The sequence below is a fragment of the Dermochelys coriacea genome, chromosome 14 (genome assembly GCF_009764565.3).
Source record: "Dermochelys coriacea isolate rDerCor1 chromosome 14, rDerCor1.pri.v4, whole genome shotgun sequence".
In the NCBI taxonomy this organism is placed as follows: Eukaryota; Metazoa; Chordata; order Testudines; family Dermochelyidae; genus Dermochelys; species Dermochelys coriacea.
The window spans coordinates 36117480-36138708 of NC_050081.1; the positions used below are offsets into that span (position 1 = coordinate 36117480).

A 21229-nucleotide genomic window follows, 5' to 3' on the forward strand; every position below is an offset into this window, starting at 1 on the left:
CCGCACCCCTTTCAGGAGGCTGCTTTGCCACACAAGCCCCTAGGTTTCACCTCACTTCAGAACCACTTGCTTCCACAATCCGACATGAAAATACAGACGTGTCACAGCCACTAGTACTGAACAATTGCTGATTTTCTCCTTTATGCCCTATAATTATAAAAGACATCAACTGGAATATAAATATTGTCCTTACATTTCAGTGTATAGTCTACAGAGCGGCATAAACAAGTCACTGTCTGTCTGAAATTTTAGTTTGTCTTGACTTCGCTAGTGCTTTTTATGTAACCTGTTGTAATGCTAGGCAAATATCTAGATGAGTTGACATATCCCCCCGCAAGAGACATCTGTGTACCCTAGGGGTACAGGGGCAGTGTGTGAACCACCACCTCAGCAACGCTAGCCCCCAGCCTCGCCCCTTCCACCTGAGGCCCTGCCCCTTCTGCCCCCCCTGCTGGAGCCCAGAGCCCCCCCACCGCAGCTGCCGACCCCACTCCAGGCTAGCGCCCCCAGCCCCAGAGCCCCGGGAGGGCAGGCAGCATGGCTCCAGCCCTGAAGCACCGAGCAGCGCAGCCCTAGCCCCAGAGCACCGGGCAGCATGGTCCCAGCTCCGGAGCGCCGGGCATGGCCCCAGCCCCCCCCCAAACCCCAGGGCACTGGGAAGGCAGGCAGCGCGGCCCCAGTTCCAGACTACTGGGCGGTGCAGCCCCAGAGCTAGCCCCACGGCACAGGTAAACTGGGAGCCAGAGCAGGAAGGTGTCTGGGGGCGGAGCATGGACAGAGCCATGCCTGGCTCTTTGAAGAGGCTCAGCCTACCCTGGCCTGTGATACCTGCCGCCCACTACCAGTACGTACCAGTAGGTACCACTGGTCTACACCACACTCAGAGAAAAGGAGATCGCAACGGGGTAGACGCACCCTTGCTTTGATCTAATTAGCCGGGGGTGCTGGAACAATTTGTACAGTGGAGGGGCTGCAAGCTATTGAACCAAACTGCAAACCCTGGATATGATGGAAACCACTTCAAGCCAGGGGGTGCGGTTGCCCCCTACTTTCAGAACCTATGTAGCTAGCTCCAGTCCCAATAGTGGTGGCGATGTGGCGGTCAGGAAAGCAGCAGCATCTAGCCTCTTAAGCACGCTCTCAGTGATCAAAGAGGGTAGTGTGGACATGCATCACGGCAATAATTCATGAAGCGGCTGTAAGTCGACCTAACAGAGGTCAACTTATCTTTGTAGTGTAGACACAGCCTTAAAGAGGAGGATAAACTCTCCAGGGTTTTGAGCAGTGGCTTCTGTGGTGAGAGGAATCGGGATCCTGATGGGGGGCAGGTTGATTTCAATTAGGAGCCATAATACCTTTGAGGAACAGGGCAGGAATCCTTTCAGTTCATCTCCTCACCCTCTCCTAACACAGAGGCTGAAACAACCTATCTTCCATCCCCGCTCCAATTCTTTTATAATCTGTGTCATTAGGTGTTATAAATATATTTACAAACAAAACCCACAAGGAAAAAAAACACCCCACTGCTCTTCAGGAGAAGTGAGAGAGAGCTGAGACTCGCTGGGAGGGAGCCAATCTGTCCCTGGAGGGGAAACTTGAAAACTGAAACTAGGAACATGAGTGGCTCCGAATGAGTCGGGACTAGGCAAAGAAGCGGAGGCTTGGTCCGGGCCACTAGGAAAATGAGCTAGCTAACCTGGACCGCTTTTCCTAGTCTAGACAGACCCTCAGCGGTCGATGCTTCTAGGACTGAGGTGGGATTCCTAGATTCTAGGCTTTTCAAAGTCCCCGACCAGAGGCCCAGTGAAAATCAGTCCCTCTGAATTTGTGAATGTGGGCAGGGAAAAGGGGAAGAGGAGTTAATGATGGGAGACAGAACCTCCCTAACCGCACCCCATCCCCCTTATCCCATGATCCCCAAACGTTCAATAATCCCAGCACCCAGTCCCCTTTCACTCCCATCTCCCCCAGCCCCAACCATTCGATCCCCCAGTTCCCTGCCCAACACCCGTCCCTCCACAGTTGATCCCCCAGAGCCCAGCACCCTGGGGAATTCAGGGAGGGGGAGGAGTTACTAGCCCCCAGGGACACTCGCCCTGCAGGGAACCGCTCCAGGTAAGTGTGGGAGTCCAGCCTAGGGGCTGGTGGAAGATGGGGGGTGGGGACAGGTGTCTAGAGTGAAAGTGGGGCCTGGCCCAAGTGTTGTTCTCCTCATCTCCACGACAGGGGGATCCCAACTGGAAGGGGAAGGGAGAGGGGGGAACTTCAGCCAGGCAGAGGGAGCATCTGAAGGAGTTTCTCTCTCTCTCTCCTTTCCCCCACCTGTGGTCCATCAGCTCAGCAGATCGGGGCTTCTTCTCTGCCTTAGGTTTGCAGAGCCAGGGGGTCACTGACCAGCTGATGCTCGGCTGATGCTGGATCCTCACCCCAGCAATGGGCAGCTGGATCCTTGGGAGCCAAACGCCCCTGATGTGTGTAGGAATGAGGAGATGTTGGTTTTTTTAAACTATAGCCAGCCCTAACCTGGGCACTGATACAATTTTCCCTCCAGTGTGGAGGAGTCTCTGATGTCCAATATGGCATTCGCGCAACCTGAAGGATTTTCCCTGCTAAGAGCATTTAAGAGGTCTCTTTACTATGCTGATCTGTTGATGCATGATACAATCAGAGCCCAGCTGATGCTTCTTCTACATTCGAGGGATTCTCTCCAGTGTGCAGCCTCTGGTGTCTAGCAAGGGTGGAGCTCTGGCTGAAACTTTTCCCACAGCTGGTGCATTCATAAGGTTTTTCTCCAGTGTGAATCCTCTGATGCGCAGTAAGCGCTGAGCTCCAGTTGAAGCTTTTCCCACAGACAAGGCAGCTATACGGCCTCTCCCCCGTGTGGATTCACCGATGAGAAATCAGTTCCAAACTCTGATTGAACGTCTTCCAACAGTCAAGGCACTGGTAGGGCCTTTCTCCCGTGTGGATTCACCGATGCGGAATAAGAACGGAGCTCTGAATGAAACTTTTCCCGCAGTCGGAGCATTTATACGGTCTCTCGCCGGTGTGGGTTCTCTGATGTGCAACCAGGTTTGAGCTCCAGTTTAAACTTTTCCCACATTCAAAGCATTTATAGGGTTTTTCCCCCGTGTAGGTTCTCTGATGTTTAATAAGGCCGGAGTTCTCAACAAACTGCTCCCCACACTCAGTGCATGTATAGGATTTCTCTCCTGTATGTTGTTTCTGATGCCTGCTAAGGTTTGATCCGGATTTCAATGTTCTTCCACAGTCAAGGCATTCGTAAGGTCTCTCTCCCTTGTGGATTCTCTGGTGCACGTTCAGGTTTGATTTGTGAATGAAGCTGGTGCCACAGACGAAGCATTTATGGGGTTTCTCCCCCGTGTGGATCCTCTGATGCACTATAAGGTGCGATCAGTAATTGAAGCTTTTCCCACAGTCGAGGCATTTATGGGGTTCGTCTCCTGTGTGGGTTCTCTGATGCACATTCAGGCTCGAGCTCTGAGTGAAGCTTTTCCCACACTCGAGGCATTTATAGGGTCTCTCCCCCTTGTGGCTCCTCTGATGCACGATAAGGTGGGAGCTGTGAACAAAGCTTGTCCTGCACTCGCTGCATTTATAGGGTCTCTCTTTGGTGTGGATTCGCTGATGCACCACAAGGTGCGAGCACTGATTGAAGCTTTTCCCACATTCAAGGCACTGATAGGGTTTTTCTCCCGTGTGGATCCTCCGGTGCGCAACAAGGTGTGCATTCTTAAGGAAGCTTTTCCCACATTCAGCGCATGTGTTTTTTCCTCTCTCTCATGGGGATTCTCTGCTGGGCAGGGGGTTCCTTGAGCTCCTGGCCTCCTCCCACACCATGAGTTGGTTCACCCACTTTTTTCCCAGGCTCATTTCCCTGCAGCCTCTTTGACACACACTGTTTCCACCGAGTGCATCTGATAGGGTGAGCTGTAGCTCACGAAAAATTATTAGGGGGCTGGAGCACATGACTTATGAGGAGAGGCTGAGGGAACTGGGATTATTTAGTCTGCAGAAGAAAAGAATGAGGGGGGATTTGATAGCTGCTTTCAACTACCTGAAAGGGGGTTCCAAAGAAGATGGGTCTAGACTGTTCTCAGTGGTAGCAGATGACAGAACAAGGAGTAATGGTCTCAAGTTGCAGTGGGGGAGGTTTAGGTTGGATGTTAGAAAAAACTTTTTCACTGGGTGGGTGGTGAAGCACTGGAATGGGTTACCTAGGGAGGTGGTGGAATCTCCTTCCTTAGCGGTTTTTAAGGTCAGACTTGACAAATCCCTGGCTGGGATGATTTAGTTGGGGATTGGTCCTGCTTTGAGCAGGGGGTTGGACTAGATGACCTCCTGAGGTCCCTTCCAACCCTGATATTCTATGATTCTAGACTCTCCCAGGTTTTCCCCTGCACAGAACTCCAGCAAACATTCCCTTCAGATCTTTCCGATAATGCCCCCTGCAGTTCCATTTGCTCAAGACCTTCCTGCTGAGGTTTGGTCTCACCCACCACCCCATCGCCTGAAAGGACGGAGAGACAGAGAGAATCTGGAGGTGAGTTATTCCCTGTGCTGGGGAAGAGGGGTAACAGCAAAGAGAGCAAACCCAACACAATAACTTTTTGGGGAGATTGAGAACCTGGGATAGACATTTCCCCTGGGCCCAGGAGAATCAAGGATGCTGAACTGACATAGGCAGGGTTTTGAGAGATTCTGGACCATTAATGTCTGTAAATTCCCTGAGCACTCAATGTTCTCATGGGTCCAACTGGCACCTGGTTAGCCAGTTGACTCATAGGCTTCTCTTCTCAAATTCAGGTTGTTTTAATCATTAGATAGATTAGGTTGTGAGTGGCTTGGAGCAGAGACTGTCCTTCACGAGGTCTTGGTAGGTTTCAGAGTAGCAGCCGTGTTAGTCTGTATTCGCAAAAAGAAAAGCTTATGCTCTAATAAATTTGTTAGTCTCTAAGGTGCCACAAGTACTCCTTTTCTTTTTGAGGTCTTGGTAAGCACCCAGAAGGCACGAGTGTAAACACACAGTATAAGTAATCAACACATCTCCTGCTTACGTGGCAGGACAGGGGGAGGGTGCGTGGAAATGAAAGTCTCTCTCACGCTGGATCTGAGGGTCTTGGGATCCAGTCCCCTGAAATCTAGACTAGGGAAGAACCTGAGCAGAAAAAATGGCCAAATCACAGATGCCATAGCTTCTAATAACCAAGGAGACGGGAATCCCTTACCCAGCGAGGTCACCGTCTCGGAGTTCTCCTGCATGACGTCCCTGTGGAGGGCTTTCTGTGCGGGGTCCAACAGAGCCCCCTGCCCCCTCAGTGAAACACACAGCCACCTCCTCGAAGGCCACCAAACCCTGAAACAACAAAAATCCCCAGCTTGCCACCTGCTGCCCCAGCCACAATCCCGCTATTCACAGGGGGGAGAGGGGGAAAAAAATAAAAACTCGATGCTCAGGGAAGACAGACTAGCAGGATCCCATCCCGACGCTGCTGTGAGTGGGGAGAAAGAGAGCTCCTTGTCTCACCCAGCACATGGAGGAGGGCAGGGGCCTTCCGGTTTATCACACACCTACTAGCCAGGGGCTAATATGGGAGACAGAGCCACAGAGCAGGGTCCCGGGACAGGAATCCCAACACCCTCCCCATTCCCAGCAGCTGATTGGAAGGAAGGGGCCTCTCCCCCAGACCTCACCGCTGGGTATTGGATACTGGGCTAGATGGACCTTGGGTCTGACCCACTATGGCCTTTCTTATGTTATTCTGCAGCCCGCCAGGGCACCTGGGGAGGTTGCAAAAGGGGCCTGAGTCCATGTCACACCCCGACCCCTGGGTTGCTTTATCCCAGCAAAGAGCAGAACCAAAGGGGCCGCGTTGGGGGGATCCCACCCAACGTTCCCTCTAATTTTTGAGGGGCCGTGTGCACAAAAAATTTCTTCTGTGCGAACTTTTGTGCGCGCAGTGTTTAGCTGTGTGCGCGCGGGGGGTTTAGGATCCGTGCGCGCGGGGGTTTAGGATCCGTGCGCGCGGGGGTTTAGGATCCGTGTGCGAGCGCACACGCCACAGCTTAGAGGGAACAGTGATCCCACCCTGGCAGCCCCCGGGGACTCAGGCGGGACAGGACCTGGCTTTTCCTCTCCCGGCTCCTCGCCTTGTTCCCAGGAAAGTCCGCTCTGCCTGGGGGCTGCAGTGAATGGATCTTGGCAGGGCTGGGAACTTTGAACCGCTTCCAATTCCCTCCCCCGCTTCTTTTCCGTCTCCTTCCCCTTCTTCCTCCGCCTGGGAGATCTGGATCGGATCCGGATCGACTCCGGTGAGCGCTAACCAGAGTCAGAGCCTGCGCCTCTCCCTGGGGGTGGGTGAGCTCCGAGACACGCGGGGAGCACAGGCGGGGCCGCTTGCGCAGAGTCACTGTCCTGCCCGGCCCCGGCCCCCCGGCCCCGGCCCTTTCCCCGGGTCCCCCCATCACCTGCAGGCTCCGGCGCGGGGGGTTAGTGCCGGTCTCTCCCCGCCGGGGAGCAGCAGCGGCTCGGCTGACAATGGAAGCAGCACCTGACCCAGGAAATTCACTCCTAGGGGTCTGATATCCTGAGCAGAGAGAGACAGACACCAGCCTCCTCCCCCCGAGCCAAAGCCAGAGCCCTCTGGTGGCAAGGCGAAAGCACCAGCTTTCCCGGGCTTCCCCCTTTCCCCTCCCCAGGGAAGACAAGCAGACCCTCTGGAGTCCCTCCCCACCGGCCCTTGCCGTGACTCTGGCTATTGAACCCTAAGCAGGGCTTCATTTGGGCCAGGGACTGCCGGGGTGAGACCTGGCACCTCTGGGCGGGGCCGTTCAGAGCCCCAGCACCTCTGGGCTTGGCCATTCATAGCCCCGGCACATCTGGACCTGGCTTTTCATAGCCCCAGCACCTCTGGGCCTGGCAGTTCAAAGCTCCGGCACCGCTGGGCCTGGCAGTTCAGAGCCCCGGCAACTCTGGGCTGGGTGGTTCAGAGCCCCGGCACCTCTTGGCCTGGCTTTTCATAGCCCCAGGAACTCTGGGCCGGGCAGTTCAGAGCACCGGCACCGCTGGGTCTGGCTTTTCATAGCCCCAGCACCTCTGGGCCTGGCAGTTCAGAGCCCTGGCACCTCTGGGCTGGGCAGTTCAGAGCCCTGGCACCTCTGGGCCTGGCAATTCAGAGCCCCAGCACCTGTTGTGGGTCGGTTGTGGTCCGCTTTGCCTGGCATTTGCTGACCCTGCAGTAACCCAAAGCCAGTTAGTGCAAATAATGGCTCAGATCAGCCCTGGGTGTTAATACGTTGGGTTATTTTTCAAGCCAGATCCCCAGCTGGTGTGGATCAGGGTCTGTGGAGGGGTGGGGGGTTGCAACACACACACATTTTGCACACATTAAGGGTATAGCCAGATTCTGCAGCACCTTCAGCCAGCAGGATCGGGGTAACCCAGCAGACAGGGTGTAAGCCAGAAACATGGTTCCCTGTTGGGGTGTGGGGTTCTTAGCTTCACTCCAACCAGTGCTCTCTCTGGCCTGGGGTCCTCGGCTCTTATGGAACCGAACCTCTGTCTTCCCAGTATGGGATGTCTTGGGGTCTCTGCACTGGGAGAGTCTCTTGTGGGAGTAGCAGGAATGTTACTCCTCCATATTCAGCTCTCCCAGCTGCAGCAGCCAGGGGGTCTCCGGGGTCCCCAGCCACCAGGGCTCTGGGCTCTTGCAAAGGGACAATGCAGGGAACCAGGAATTCACCCAGCAGCCAAGCTTTACTGTAGCCAGTGCAATTGACTTCCTGCTGGAGGGGACCTGGTTCTTGACATGGGCTGTGGGGTGGGATTCCCTGGGCAGGTCCTTGTAGTTAAAGGGCAGAGAGAAGGAATCTGGCTGGGTCCCTCCTGGGTCTGGGATGGGGAAGGTTCATCAGCTGTGGTCCTTTTTTTTGCGGTGGGGGGTATAGTTGCCTATATAAGACAAAGCCCCTAAGATGGAGACGGCTGGTCCCCTTTGGTTGAGGATTCCCAGTAAATACTGCTGAAGCTGGGGAAGCTGCTGCCCTGCCTTGGGATAGCCATGAGCTTCCACTGGTCTCAGGGTCTAAAAGGGGGCAGATGGAGGGGGAAGGATGGGCAGACTCTGCATCAGGCCCAAACTGACTGCACAGGTGGGGTGAATAGCTGGAGGTAGGGGAAGGAGAGAGGGCAAAATCAGGGGCATGGGGTAGGAGTCAGGGCAGAGGCATTGCCAGGCAGTGGCAGAGAGGGGAAAACCCGCCCCCCACCATTGGTTACACTTTTGAATACCTTATTTTTATGGCATTTGTAGCCCATTTCACGACTTCGATGCACGATTTGCACACATGACTCCTCCCTGTCATATAAACTGATACGTTTGCATACTAGGGTCTGTAAATCTGTGTGCTCGGCCCCCTGCAAGCTCTGCACCCTAGCTGGTCGCCTGCCCCTAAATCTGGCCCCGTATGAAAGAGGGGCCAGCTGCAGTGGTTTCAAAAATAGGGGGCAGAGGGGCTTTTTCTTCCCCTTCCCCAGGCTGGGACATCTCAGCACCCGCTTCCCAGGGATGTTTTCAAAACAGCACCAGTGCATCCCATTGCCAGCTCTTTTGTATTGGATATGATGGACCAAGCTGCTAAAAGAGCCTTGATTCAATGAAATATCTGACATCTACTCCCTCAAAAAAGACCCTATTATTGTCGTACATATTTTTGGTGTTTGAAAGACTCGTCAGCTATGTCTGAATAAAGCCTCAAACCAGGTCACACATTTGTCTTATTTAGCGTTCTCTGATGGCTTGAATTGCGCTATAGGGTTGCTAAGTTTGCGTGGATGAATTCCTGGAGGTTTCATCACAGGACGTAATCTTTAACTCAAGATTCCTCTTTAATTCCTGGTGACTCCAGGACAATCCTGGAGGGTTGGCCACTCTCTTGGACTCCCTTTCATGTAAGCCACTGCAAATGGAGTTTCGTTATTTATTTAAAATTATTAGTTGTATTACTCTCAGCACATCATCATTCACCTTCGTTGACACTATGCAGACAGATGTCACCACACTATTTATTACATATTCTTAATACCAACTAAACAATGAAACTCTTAATAGTTGCTCGCAACTTCAGCCATCACAAATTACAGCGTATCTAGTGTAATGTTGTATTGCAATATTATAATTTAGTTTGTCATGTTTAGTTTCATTTCACGGAGGAGAGGTCCATCGATGGCTATGAGCCAGGATAGGCAGGGAGGATGTCCCTAGCTTCTGTTTGCCAGAAGCTGGGAATGGATGACAATGGGTGGATCACTTGATGATTCCCTGTTCTGTTCATTCGCTCTGGGGTACCTGGCATTGACCACTGTCGGAAGGCAGGCTACTGGGCTAGATGGACCTTTGGTCTAAGCCAGTATGGTTGGTCTTATGTTCAATTTTTTATAACGCAAATTTATTCCTTGGGCTAAAAGTTACAAGGTGGGCACCATCACTTCCTCCTACAGCTGTTTTGTGTATCATTCTCACAAGAAGCAGTTCAGGCACTTACCTCCCCTGATTCCAGGAGAAGATTCCTGTTAGTAGCTTGCCAGGCAGAGCTAGGTGCCTATCTGCAGCGGGGACTTAGGCACTGAGCTCTGTGATAGGGTGGATCTTAGCACACACCCCTCTGGTTGGCATCTTCAGGCTGGCTGTGGCAGTTCCCCGCCAGGCATGCTGGCTTTTGTGAATGCTATTCTGTGATACCTCTCTCTCCCCTGTGCACTTAACTCCAGTGCAGCGGTGTTCCCGAGACTTTCTATGTGCCTAAAAGCTAGATGTCGTGATCCTGAGCATCATGATGCCCCAGTTCCCTTGTGAATCCAGCTCCGGGTCTTTCCCACCCTGCTAAGAATGGTGATTTTTTGTTTGTTTGTTTTGTTTTGTTAACCACAGGATAACTAAGGTGCAGGAGCTATTCTAAAGTAAAAACACAGCAGAGGACAAGGCACTTCGGTTTTACCCGGGAGGAAAAGGCCAGAGAAAACGTGTCTGAAATAAGATCAGAGAGCAATGCGCTGACACGTTTGTGCCAAAGTAGAGACATGCAAATGTTGTGTTGAAAACCTGTACAATATGTGTGACAGGGTGGGGTGTGATGGGGGGAAGTCGGTATAAGGAGCAATGATAGATTTGCTTTCATGCCAGGTTTTCCATACAACAGCCCTTGAGGTTAACTCTGTAAAACACTTTTTCCAGTTTACAAAAATACAGTAAAAGCGGCGTTATCTGGCAATCTACCAACCGGAGAGCTCTATAAACCAACATTTCTGATCTTCACTGAAAATCCGGTTTATAATCCAGTTGGCGTGGGGCCGGCAGGCTCCCTACCTGACTCCGTATGGTTCCCTGGAAGCCGCGACATTTCCCTGCTGCTTCTAGGTGAAGGAACAGCCATGGGCGCTCCGTACACTGCCCCTGCCCCAAGTGCTGGCTCCGCAGCTCCCACTGGCCGGGAACCGTGGCCAATGGGAACTGCGGGGGTGGTGCCTGCGGGTGGAGGCAGTGCGCAGAGCCACCTAGCCATGCCTCTGCCTAAGAGCAGCAGGGACATGTTGCCGCTTGCGAGGAGCCGCCTGAAGTGAGCACCGCCCGAATCCGGCACCCCATAACCCTTCCCGTGCCCCAACCCCTTACCCTGAGCCCCCTCCCACACTGAAACTCCCTCCCAGAGCCTGTGCCCAGCACCCTCTCCTGGGCCCCAACCCCCTGCCCTGCACCCCCTCCCACACCAAAACTCCCTCCCAGAGTCTGTGCTCCGCATTCCCTCCTGCACCCCAACTCCAGCCCTGAGCCCCCTCCTGCATCCTGCACCCCTCCCTTCCTCTTAGTTAACCAGAATTTTTGACTTACCAGCTCCCCCCATTTCCCTAATATGCTGGATAACAAAACTTTTATTGTACCTTTCTTTGTAACCCAATTTCTTTTTGGGGAAACAACAGGTCAAAAAGGCTTCCCCGCCAGCGTTCTGGTCCATTTTTTCACTCATTATTCAAAGGACTCTAGAGTCTGAGAAACTGAATTCTACTTTATTGTTTCAAAGCAAGAAATAAAAGACAACCCGCCTGACGCCCAGCCCGGCACGGTGCATTTCAGCCCCAGCCCGGCAAAGTGCTGCCCCTGGCCGCTGCACGCACCAAAATAGAGTAACATTTTGCAGCTGGTAGAACATGGGCACAAATGTGTGAGAGACGCTGGGATCCCGTCACAGGCACACGTGCTTCAAGAGACCCAGCAAGCACAACTCAATCTAAGCTAGAGAACAAGGCGAATGTACAGAAGTAGCAGCATCTCCAATCCCAGCTGAGGCTTTTATTTACCCAGGACATGCCTGGTGTGTGTGGGGCCAACGTGGCCGAGAGTCTCCGTTGCCCCCATGTAGGGTGCTGCAGTAGATGGGGAGAGGGTGACCTGTGACCAGCTCCATTGCCCTCTGCTACGGTAACAGGGGTCAGCCTGGCTTCAGGCCTGTTGGCTTCTCAGCCTCTTCCTCTCAGGAATCTGGGGATCCCCCCGCCCACTCTCTGCATCACTTCCCTTGGGGCATTATACATAGAAATCCTCATCCGACACTCCTAGGACATTGCTTGTCGAACAGCCTTGGCTCTTGGGCTCCCTAGCTCTGTAAATTCCAGCTTCCACGCTCTCCCGTTCCGGACGGTATTTCACATCACTGCCTGGGGCAGGCAGCAACATCCTTCCCTGTTTCAGTCTCTGCCTCTCGAGCTGCAACTCCTACTCTGCCCCCACCAGTGTTCATGCCCATGATTATTTATAATGACCATTCCTCAAACCACACTAAAAACTCACAACAAAAGGGCGTGGAAACAGAATAAAAGAAAGGGCTATTCGAGCAATCGATCGCTTCTTGTGCAGTCCCCAGTGCATCGACATTATGTCCCGTCAGGCTAAATGAAGAGAGACGCATGTGACCAAACAGCCTTCAAGTACATAAACAAAACCTGACACTTTGAGGGTGGGGTATAAAACAATTTCTGGTTCACACACAATGATGAGCATGTTCGATCTGATGCAGAGGAAAACGGATGTACCCATGTTTTCCACTGAATTGCCTATACCCACTTCCCCCGGAGCCCCCTTCTTATTTAGACCTATTATATACAAAATTTTTGCTCCTCATAATGAAAAACAAAATAAGAACATAACAGTGGCCATACTGGATCAGACCAAAGGTCCATCTAGTCCAGGATCCTGTCTTCCAACAGTGGCCAGTGCCAGGTGCCCCAGAGGGAATGAACAGAACAGGGAATCATCTAGTGATCCATCCCCTCTCGCCCATTCCCAGCTTCTGGCAAACGGAGGCTAGGGACACTATCCCTGTCCATCCTGGCTAAAAGCCATTGATGGACCTATCCTCCATGAACTTATCTAGTTCTTTCTTGTACCCTTTTATAGTCTTGGCCTTCACAACATCCTCTGGCAAAGAGTTCCACAGATTGACTGTGCGTTGTGTGAAGAAATATTTCCTTTTGTTTGTTTTAAACCTGCTGCCTATTAATTTCATTTGGTGACCCCTAGTTCTTGTGGTGTGAGGAGTAAATAACACTTCCTTATTTACTTTCTTCATCCCAGTCATGATTTTATAGATCTCAAACATATCCCCCCTTAGTCCTCTCTCTTCCAAGCTGAAAAGTCCCAGTCTTATTAACCTCTCCTCATACGGAAGCCGTTCCGTACCTCTAATAATTTTTGTTGCCCTTTTCTGAACCTTTTCCAATTCCAGTATATCTTTTTTGAGATGGGGCGACTACATCTGCACACAGCATTCAAGATGTGGGCGTACCATGGATTTATATAGAGGCAACATGATTATTTTCTGTCTTACTATCTATCCCTTTCCTAATGATTCCAACATTCTGTTTGCTTTTTGGACTGCCGCTGCACATGGAGTGGATGTTTTCAGAGAACTATCCACAATGACTCCAAGATCTCTTTCTTGAGTGGGAACAGCTCATTTAGACCCCATCATTTTATGTGTATAGTTGGGATTATGTTTTCCAATGTGCATTAATTTGCATTATTCAAAACCTTATAAAAACCCAACCTTCCTATCTGCAAACACGCTGAGCTTGGCAAGAAAATGCCCAGAAGCTGCTTTATCAATGAAGTGGGGTTTAAACTCAGAAGGATCACATTGGATTTGGGATACACTGGTATCGTGACAAGTTCAGCTCCAACGCTGGTGAGTTTGACATAGGATCACAGAGTCTCAAAGAGCAATTCCTAAGCGGGGGGAGCTGAGTTCACTGAGTCATGTGACACTTTGAGAGGCGGAAGGGTAGAACGGGGGAGATAAACTCTCCATGGCTTGGATAGATGCTACTGTCATGAGGGGAGACCACCAGGGTGACGGGTGAAGGAGGGGAATTGTTGTAGCTCACCCCCTTGCCCACAAGTCACATGGAGGCTTCGGTTTTCTCTCCCCTGCTCCAACTCTTTGAGAATCGCCTCTTTCATTCTATAAACAACCAGAGCCGGCAGCTTCTTCGGCACAACCTACAGCACGGTGAGAAGAACTGGAAATGAGACAATCTGTCACCAATAGGGTCAGATTCATCTCTTTTGGGCCCCGGCGCCCAGACCGTGGCCCTGCCCCCACTCTGCCCTGAGGTCCCACCCCCACCTGGCCTCTCCCCCGCCCCGAGCCCTGCCAAAGCTCTGCCCCAAGGCGCTGTTCCCGTTCGGTCTCTCTGCCCTGAGGCCACGCCCCTGCTTGGTGGGGCCCCCCCACCAGGCCCACCCACTCTCCACCCTGAGGCCCCGCCCCCACTTGGCCTCTGTGCTCTGAGACCCCACCCACCATTCACACAGGGGGAGGGGATGGAGAAGAGCAAGCAGGTTGGTGCCATTGTAAACCCAGCACTGGTCCCTAAAGGAAGAACTCAGCAACTCTGACAATCACTCTGCTAATGGTGGGGACCATTGTGAACGAGAAGCTCCGGGTCGGTCTAGACGAGGAAATGCGTTGGCGGTTCGGTCCGCATCAGGAGAAATGTGCTAGCTATGCCTAATCCCTAGTAGAGCGGAACTGTCAGAGGCCAATGGGACTGGCTTTGAGGGGAGATTCCTAGGGCTTTAGGCTTTTTTAAGCGTCCTACAGTGGGATGCTACAGAAATCAGTGCCTCTCAGAGGGGTAATGATATGGGGCAGCACCTCTCTAACAGCAGCCCTTCTCCCATGATCCCCAAATTTCTCTTCTGTGTGGAGTGTCTGATGTCCAACATGGCGTTAGCTCTGCTTGGAGCTTTTCCCACAGGAACGACCTTTAAGAGGTCTCTTTGCGGGGTGCATTTGCTGATGCTTGGTGCAAACTGACCCAGGCTAACGCTTCTGCCGCACTCAAGGTTTGGCTCCCGCATGGATTCTCTGGTGCACAATGAGTTGGGAGCTCTGGCTGAAGCTTTTCCCGCAGTGAAGGCAGTAATAGGGTTTCTCTCCCATGTGGATTCCCTGATGTCTAATGAGGCTGGAGCTCAGGTTGAAACCTTTCCCACAGTCTGAGCATTTGTAGGGTTTCTCCCCCCTGTGCAGTCTCTGATGGGTAATGAGCTGTGAGCTCTGAATGAAGCTTTTCCCACATTCTAGGCAGTTGTAGGGTTTCTCTCCCGTGTGGATTCTCTGATGTGCAATCAGGTTGGAGCTCTGCCTGAAGCTTTTCCCACAGTGCAGGCATTTACAGGGCCTCTCCCCCGTGTGCAGTCTCTGATGTACCACAAAGTTGGAGTTCCGATTGAAAGTCTTTCCACAGTCCAGGCATTTGTAGGGTTCCTCGCCCGTGTGGATTCTGTGATGCACAATCAGCTCTGAGGTCCGACTGAAGCTTTCCCCACAGTCGGGGCATTTATAGGGTCTTTCTCCCGTGTGGATTCTCTGATGGGCAACAAGAACGGAACTCTGTATGAAACTTTTCCCGCACTCAAGGCATTTATAGGGCCTTTCGCCAGTGTGGATTCTGTGATGTGCGATGAGGTGTGAGTTGTCACTGAAACTTTTCCCACATTCGAGGCACTTATAGGGTCTTTCTCCCGTGTGGGTTCGCTGATGTCTAATGAGAAGTGAGCTCTGACTGAAGCTTTTCCCACAATCGAGGCATTTATAGGATTTCTCCCCTGTGTGGGTTCTCTGATGTCTAATAAGATAGGAGCGCCAATGAAAGGTTTTCCCGCACTCCGCACACGTATTGTCTCTCTCTCCGGCGTGGATTCTCGGCTGGGCTGTGGTTTCTTTGAGATCGTTGCATCCTCCCACACGGTGAATGGCATGAGCCATGTTCTCCCCTGGCTGGTTTCCCAGCTGCCTCTCTGACCCGCAATGATTTCCGGAGTCCTGTGTGTGACTCTGGGGAAAGTTTATTTCTGATGTCACTGATAACACTTTGCGCAGTTCCGCTTGTCCCAGGCCTTCCTGCCATGGATTCTCCTCCCCATTCTCACTCACCATCTTGCCAGCTGCTGGGACAGAGAGAGAAGCCAGACATGAGTCGTTCCCTGTGCCAGGCGAAAGGGGACCTGCAAAGAAAGGAAACACAGCAGGGATAACTGCTGGGGAAATGGAGACAGGTAAAATTTCTAACCCATCTGTCATTTTAACTTCTCTGAAGTGGATCCCTGGTGCGACGTGAGCCATTACAACTGGGTTATTCTGCCTCATATGTTACCTGCCAGCTCTGTGTTCTTAGGGAACTAGGGCTCAGTATCCAGCCTGTCTGACTTACGAAGGACATCCCCCCTCCCCAGCCGCTGCTTGAACCAAAACCAATCAGAAGAAAGACTTACAAAAAGCAATGAAAAGGCGGTGGGAGGCATACCTAAACCCCTGGGATAAGGGTGACAGGATTAAGGAAAGTCCCCTAGCCTCCCCATAGCCACCTGGTGGTCCATGATCCATTATGAGTGGGAAGCAGCCAGCAATAAAACCAATCTCCACAAATGGGAAGGAAACATAAAACATGAAGAATACTGAACCAAGAAGAGAAACAACTCTTATTTGAGGGAATTTTGATTTGTTTTCTTTAGCTTTTCTTTGTCTTCCTTCCCACATCATACCAAGGTTTTTAATGATGGGAATGGAGTCACTGGTGAGGGTTCGTATCAGCACTAATGACACTGCATCATGGGATATCTTGCAGATAGTAGATGATGTCAGGGAACTCAGAGTGCAAAAGAAGAGGAATGTCCAAGCAATCTTCTCTGAGATCCTTCCTGGCCCATGGGAAAAGGAAGACAGAAGGCAATAAATTCTGTAAGTGAATCACTGGCTAGATAAATGGCATAAGGTGGAGAGTTTGGGGGGTTTGGGACACTGGTCCACCTTTTATGTGAAGAGGGGGCTGCATAGTTTGGAAGGCCTCTACCTCAGTAGAAGAGGGACCAACCTTCTCAGGGACTGGTTGGCTATGGTAATTAGGAGGGCGTTAAACTAACAAAAGGGCAGCGTAAAAAGAGGAACAACCAGAGCACTCAGCACAAAATCAAAATGGTGGAAACAAAATTAATCAAGGATGCAAAGGACACGAAGCGAAGAAATTCTTGAATTGCCCATACGCCAATGCTAGGAACTTGGGTAAGAAACAAGAGGAATTGGAAGGACTCATTTCTGAGCGTAAATCTGATCTTGCTGACATTACAGATCCCTGGTGGGATGATTCCCATGACTGGAAGGTTAAAATAAATCATTATAACCTATCTAGGAAGGACGGAGTGAGCAAAAGTGGGGAGCCAGTGGCATCACTGATGACTTGGAAGAAAATGATCTTGAATGGTTATGGATCAATGTCCTAACAGATAAAGCACAAGATGGGGTATTACTTGGTTTCTGCTACAGACCATCAAATTTCACTAAGGAACAGGATCACTGGGTCCTTAAGAACCTATCTATAAAGCGTAGGGGAAAAAAAGCTGAGCGATCATGGGGGACTTCAGTTTGAGTGACAAATGCTGGAGGTCTCATGCTGCCAGTGCTAAAACATCCTTGGAATCTCTAAGCATTATAGATGGCAATTACCTGGCTCAAATAGGACCTAACCACAGAACTAAAAATCAATGGTAACTTAGGTATCAGGGATCATGACTTAATCACATTTATATACTTGGTCCAGTTTCACAAAGCTGAAGACAATTATGAGTCAAATCAGCTGGGAGGAAGAATTGAAGCAGAAAAATGTGAATGACAATTGGGAATTGTTTAAGAACTTGATGCTCAAAAAGCTATGACCCCACAATCCAGGAAGAAGGATGTATTGGTTAAAAAAATGACCTCGTTTAGAAAGGAAGTGAATGCAGCTATAAAAATTTAAATATATAGATATGTAAAAAATGACAAAAGGAGAAGTTAATAGTAATTAATATAAATCAGACGTTAGGCATGGTAGAAAATTGATAAGGAAAGCAAAGGGACACAAGAAGAAATCTATGGCTAGCAGAGTGAAGAACAAGAAGTTTTTAAAGTCCATTAGGAACAAAAAGAATCCTAACAATGGTACTGCAAGAGGGAAATGGTAGAATTTTCTATAATAATGCATATGAGGCAGAAGTGTTCAGTAAATATTTCTGTTCCATACTTGGGGGGAAAACAGATGATGTAGTCCTAATATATAATGATACTCTTTCCATTCCATGACTATCTCAGGAGGATGTTAAAAATCAGCTACTAAAGTTACACATTTTTAAATCAGCAGGACCAGATAATTTGCATCCAAGAGTTTTAAAAAAACTGGCTGAGGAGCTCACTGGATCGTTAAGGTTGATTTTCAATAAGTCTTGGAAAATCAAGGAATTTCCAGAAGACTGGAAGAAAGCTAATGTTATGCCAACATTTAAAAAGGGTAAATGGGATGACTCAGGTAATCATAGGCCTGACATCAATCCTGGGCAACATAATGGAGCGGCTGATACAGTACTTGATTAATAAAGAATCAAAGGAAGGTAACATAATTAATGCCAATTAACATGCATTTATGGAATATAGATCCTGTCCAACAAACTTGATATCTTTCTTTGACGAGATTACATGTTTGGTTGAAAATAGGGTTGCCAGTTTTGGCTGGACGTATTCCTGGAGGTTTCTTTAATTTTCCTGGGGACTCCAGGACAATCCTGGAAGGTTGAAAAAATACTACTGTTGATGTAATTATACTTAGACTTCTGTAAGGCATATGACTTGCTACCATATGACATTTTGATGTCTAGAACAAACTAGAACAATATAAAATTAACATGGCACACATGAATGGATTAAAAGCTGGCTAACTGATAGGTCTCAAAATGTAATTTTAAGCAGGGAATCGCCATCAAGTGAGTGTGTTTCCAGTCTGTTCTCGGCCCTCCGCTATTTAACATTTTTATTAACGACCTGGAAGAAAACATAAAATCATCACTAATAAAGTTTGCCTATGACACAAAAACTGGGGAAGTGATAAATAGTGTAGAGACCAGATCACTGACACAGAGCGATCGGGACCACTTGGTGAACTGGGCGCCAAGCAAACAATACGTGTTTCAACACAGCTAAATGTAAAGGTATACATCTAGGAACAAAGAACATTGGCCATACTTACAGGCTGGGGGACTCAATACAAGGAGGCAGTAATTCTGACATAGATTTGGGTGTCATGGTGAATAATCAGTTAAACACGAGTTCCCAGAGCAATGCAGTGACTAAAGGGACTAATGCAATGCTTGGAGGCATAAACAGGGGAATCTTGAGTAAGAACAGAGGTTATTATTTTATCTCTGAATTTACTGCAATGCGACCTTGGCTAGAATATTGTGTCCAGTTCTGGTGTCCAAGAAGAATACGGATAATATGGAGTGTGTTCAGAGAAGAGCCATACAACAATCAAAGGATTTGAAAACATGCCTTATGGTGAAAGAATCAGGGAAGCCATTCAATTTAACTTTACACAGAGAAGCTTAAGGGGCGACTTGATCATAGTCTAGAAGTGCGTATGTGGGGAATAGAAATGCGGTAGTCGAGTTCTCTTTAATGTGACTGACAAAGATATTAAAAAAAATCTAACGGCTGGAAGTTGAAGCTAAATAAATGCCGGCACAATATTTTAATGGTGAAAGGAATTAACCACTGCAACAATTTACCAAGAGTGGTTCGGGTTCTCCATAACTGGACATTTTTAAATCAAGCCAGGTTGTTGTTCTGCAAGGTCTATTCTAATTCAAACAGTAATTGATTCAGGAAAGTCCTATGGCCCAGGGGCGTCAGAACGGGGTGGGGGTGGGGGGAAGGGGCCATGGCCCATCCACTCTTCGCCAAGGGCCCACCCCCTGCCCTTCCTCTTCCCCCTGAGGTCCCGTCCCCCAGCCAGGCCGGAAGCTAGAGCCCGGCCCAGGTAAGAGCGGCCCAGGGAGCCCGGGCAGCTGTGCGGAGGTGAAGATCCTCCACCTGCCTGCGGCAGGAGGGCCCTGAGAGCAACCCCCAGCCCGTGTCCCTGCCCCTGTCCCCAGGACCACTGCCAGGGCAGATGTGGGTCCACGGCTCTTCACAGCTGCCCAGGCAGCTCCTACCATGGCCCGGCTGTGGCTCTTCGGCCCCCGAGGCCCCACCCCCCCGCCAGAAGCTGGAGCCGGGTCAGGGTAAGAGCCGTACAGGCAGCTGTGCGGAGTCACGGACCCTCCACTGGGCAGGGAGTCCGGGGAGGCAGGGACACGGGGCGGGGCCAGATTCCGACTTGGCCAGGGGGTGTGGCTTTGGGGGAAAGAGGAAGGAGAGGGGTGGGGCCATGAAGAGGACAGGGCCTTGTGGTCCCCCCAGTTTTAGGCAGAATCCATCACTCCTGCTATGGCCTGTGTGTAGCTGGATACCAGACAAGTTGATCACAGAGGTCCCGTCTGACCTTATAAGCTATGCATCTAGGAAATTAAGGATTCCTGGCCCCTGTTGCCAAGTTTCACCTTGGCCTGGACCCCTAGTAGCCAGAGACACATGGCTTGAAGCTTCTGCAGAGCCAGCACCCACTGCCGAATTTTGGCACCAAAGAGCTGAAGGATTCTGAGGTTGAGTCTCTGAACAGCTCCACCTGCTGTGGCGACAGTGAGAAAGTCAAGTCAGCGAGGGGAGTGAAATCAGATGAGATCAGGGTGTGCCATGGATAGAGCCTTTGTCACTAAGAACATTGATTTTAACATGACCCTTTGATGCGCTGGGGGTACATGGGATCTGAACGGACAGGAACATGATCACTGAACCCCTGGGGAAAAGCAAATGGCTGATGGGGGTGCGAGGATGAAAATCTCTCTCCGGGAATCTGGGATTATGGGATCCATTCCCCTGAAATTTAATGAACCAGGGAAGAACCTGAGAAGAAAGTGAACTGGGCACAACACAGACCCACCCGCCGCAACTTCTAGTAACCGAGGGGACAGGAATCCCTTACCTGGTGAGGTCACCGTCTCATAGTTCTCCTGCATGATTTCCCTGTAGAGGGCTCTCTGAACGGAGTCCAGCAGAGCCCCCTGCCCCTGGGTGCAATACACAGCCTCCTCCTCGAAAGTCACCAGCATCTGAAACAACAAGAGTCCCCCACTCAGCACCTGCTGCTCCAGCCACAATCCTACTAGTCATGGAGGAGAAGGGCCGATAAAACAGAAGCTTGGGGAGGGTGTCACAGAGGAGCAGAATCCCACCCTCACCCTGCTCAGAGCAGCCAGGAGGCTTCAGGGTGGGGAGAAGGGGAGAGCTCCTTGTCCCTCCCAGCTGGTGGAGGAGGGTAGGGGCCTTTCCAGTTATCACACACCTACTAGCCAGAGGCTGCCACAGGAAGTGGAGCCCCTCAGCAGGGTCCAGAGACAGGAATCCCCAACCCCCATCCCATTCCCAGCAGCTGGGGGTGAGGGGATGGGGCCTTTCCCCTGGGCCTCACTGCGGGGTGCTCCCTTTGTATTCCACAACAGCTCCCTGAAAATCCCCTACCTGAGCCGGCTCCACCACAGCCATTTCCCTTCCCTGTCCCCCAGGGGGATGACAAATCGGAGCGAAATGGGGTTTATTTCAGAAGTGGCTTGAGTCCATTTCACACCCCAATTCCCCCCTCCTCCTCCCCTCAAGGCTGTTTCCCGGCAGACAGATGCTTTAGAGCAGTAGCGGGTCATGACATGTAAGGCACTGGGTAGCGGCGGCTCTGGTCAGTACCACGGACCAG

The 21229-nt window shown here is 50.8% G+C and overlaps 2 pseudogenes; both read right to left on the reverse strand.

Moving 5' to 3' along the window:
- Positions 1-21229, reverse strand: part of LOC119842653 — a 1040433-nt pseudogene that overhangs the window by 171695 nt on the left and 847509 nt on the right.
- Positions 662-21037, reverse strand: LOC119842643 (annotated as a pseudogene).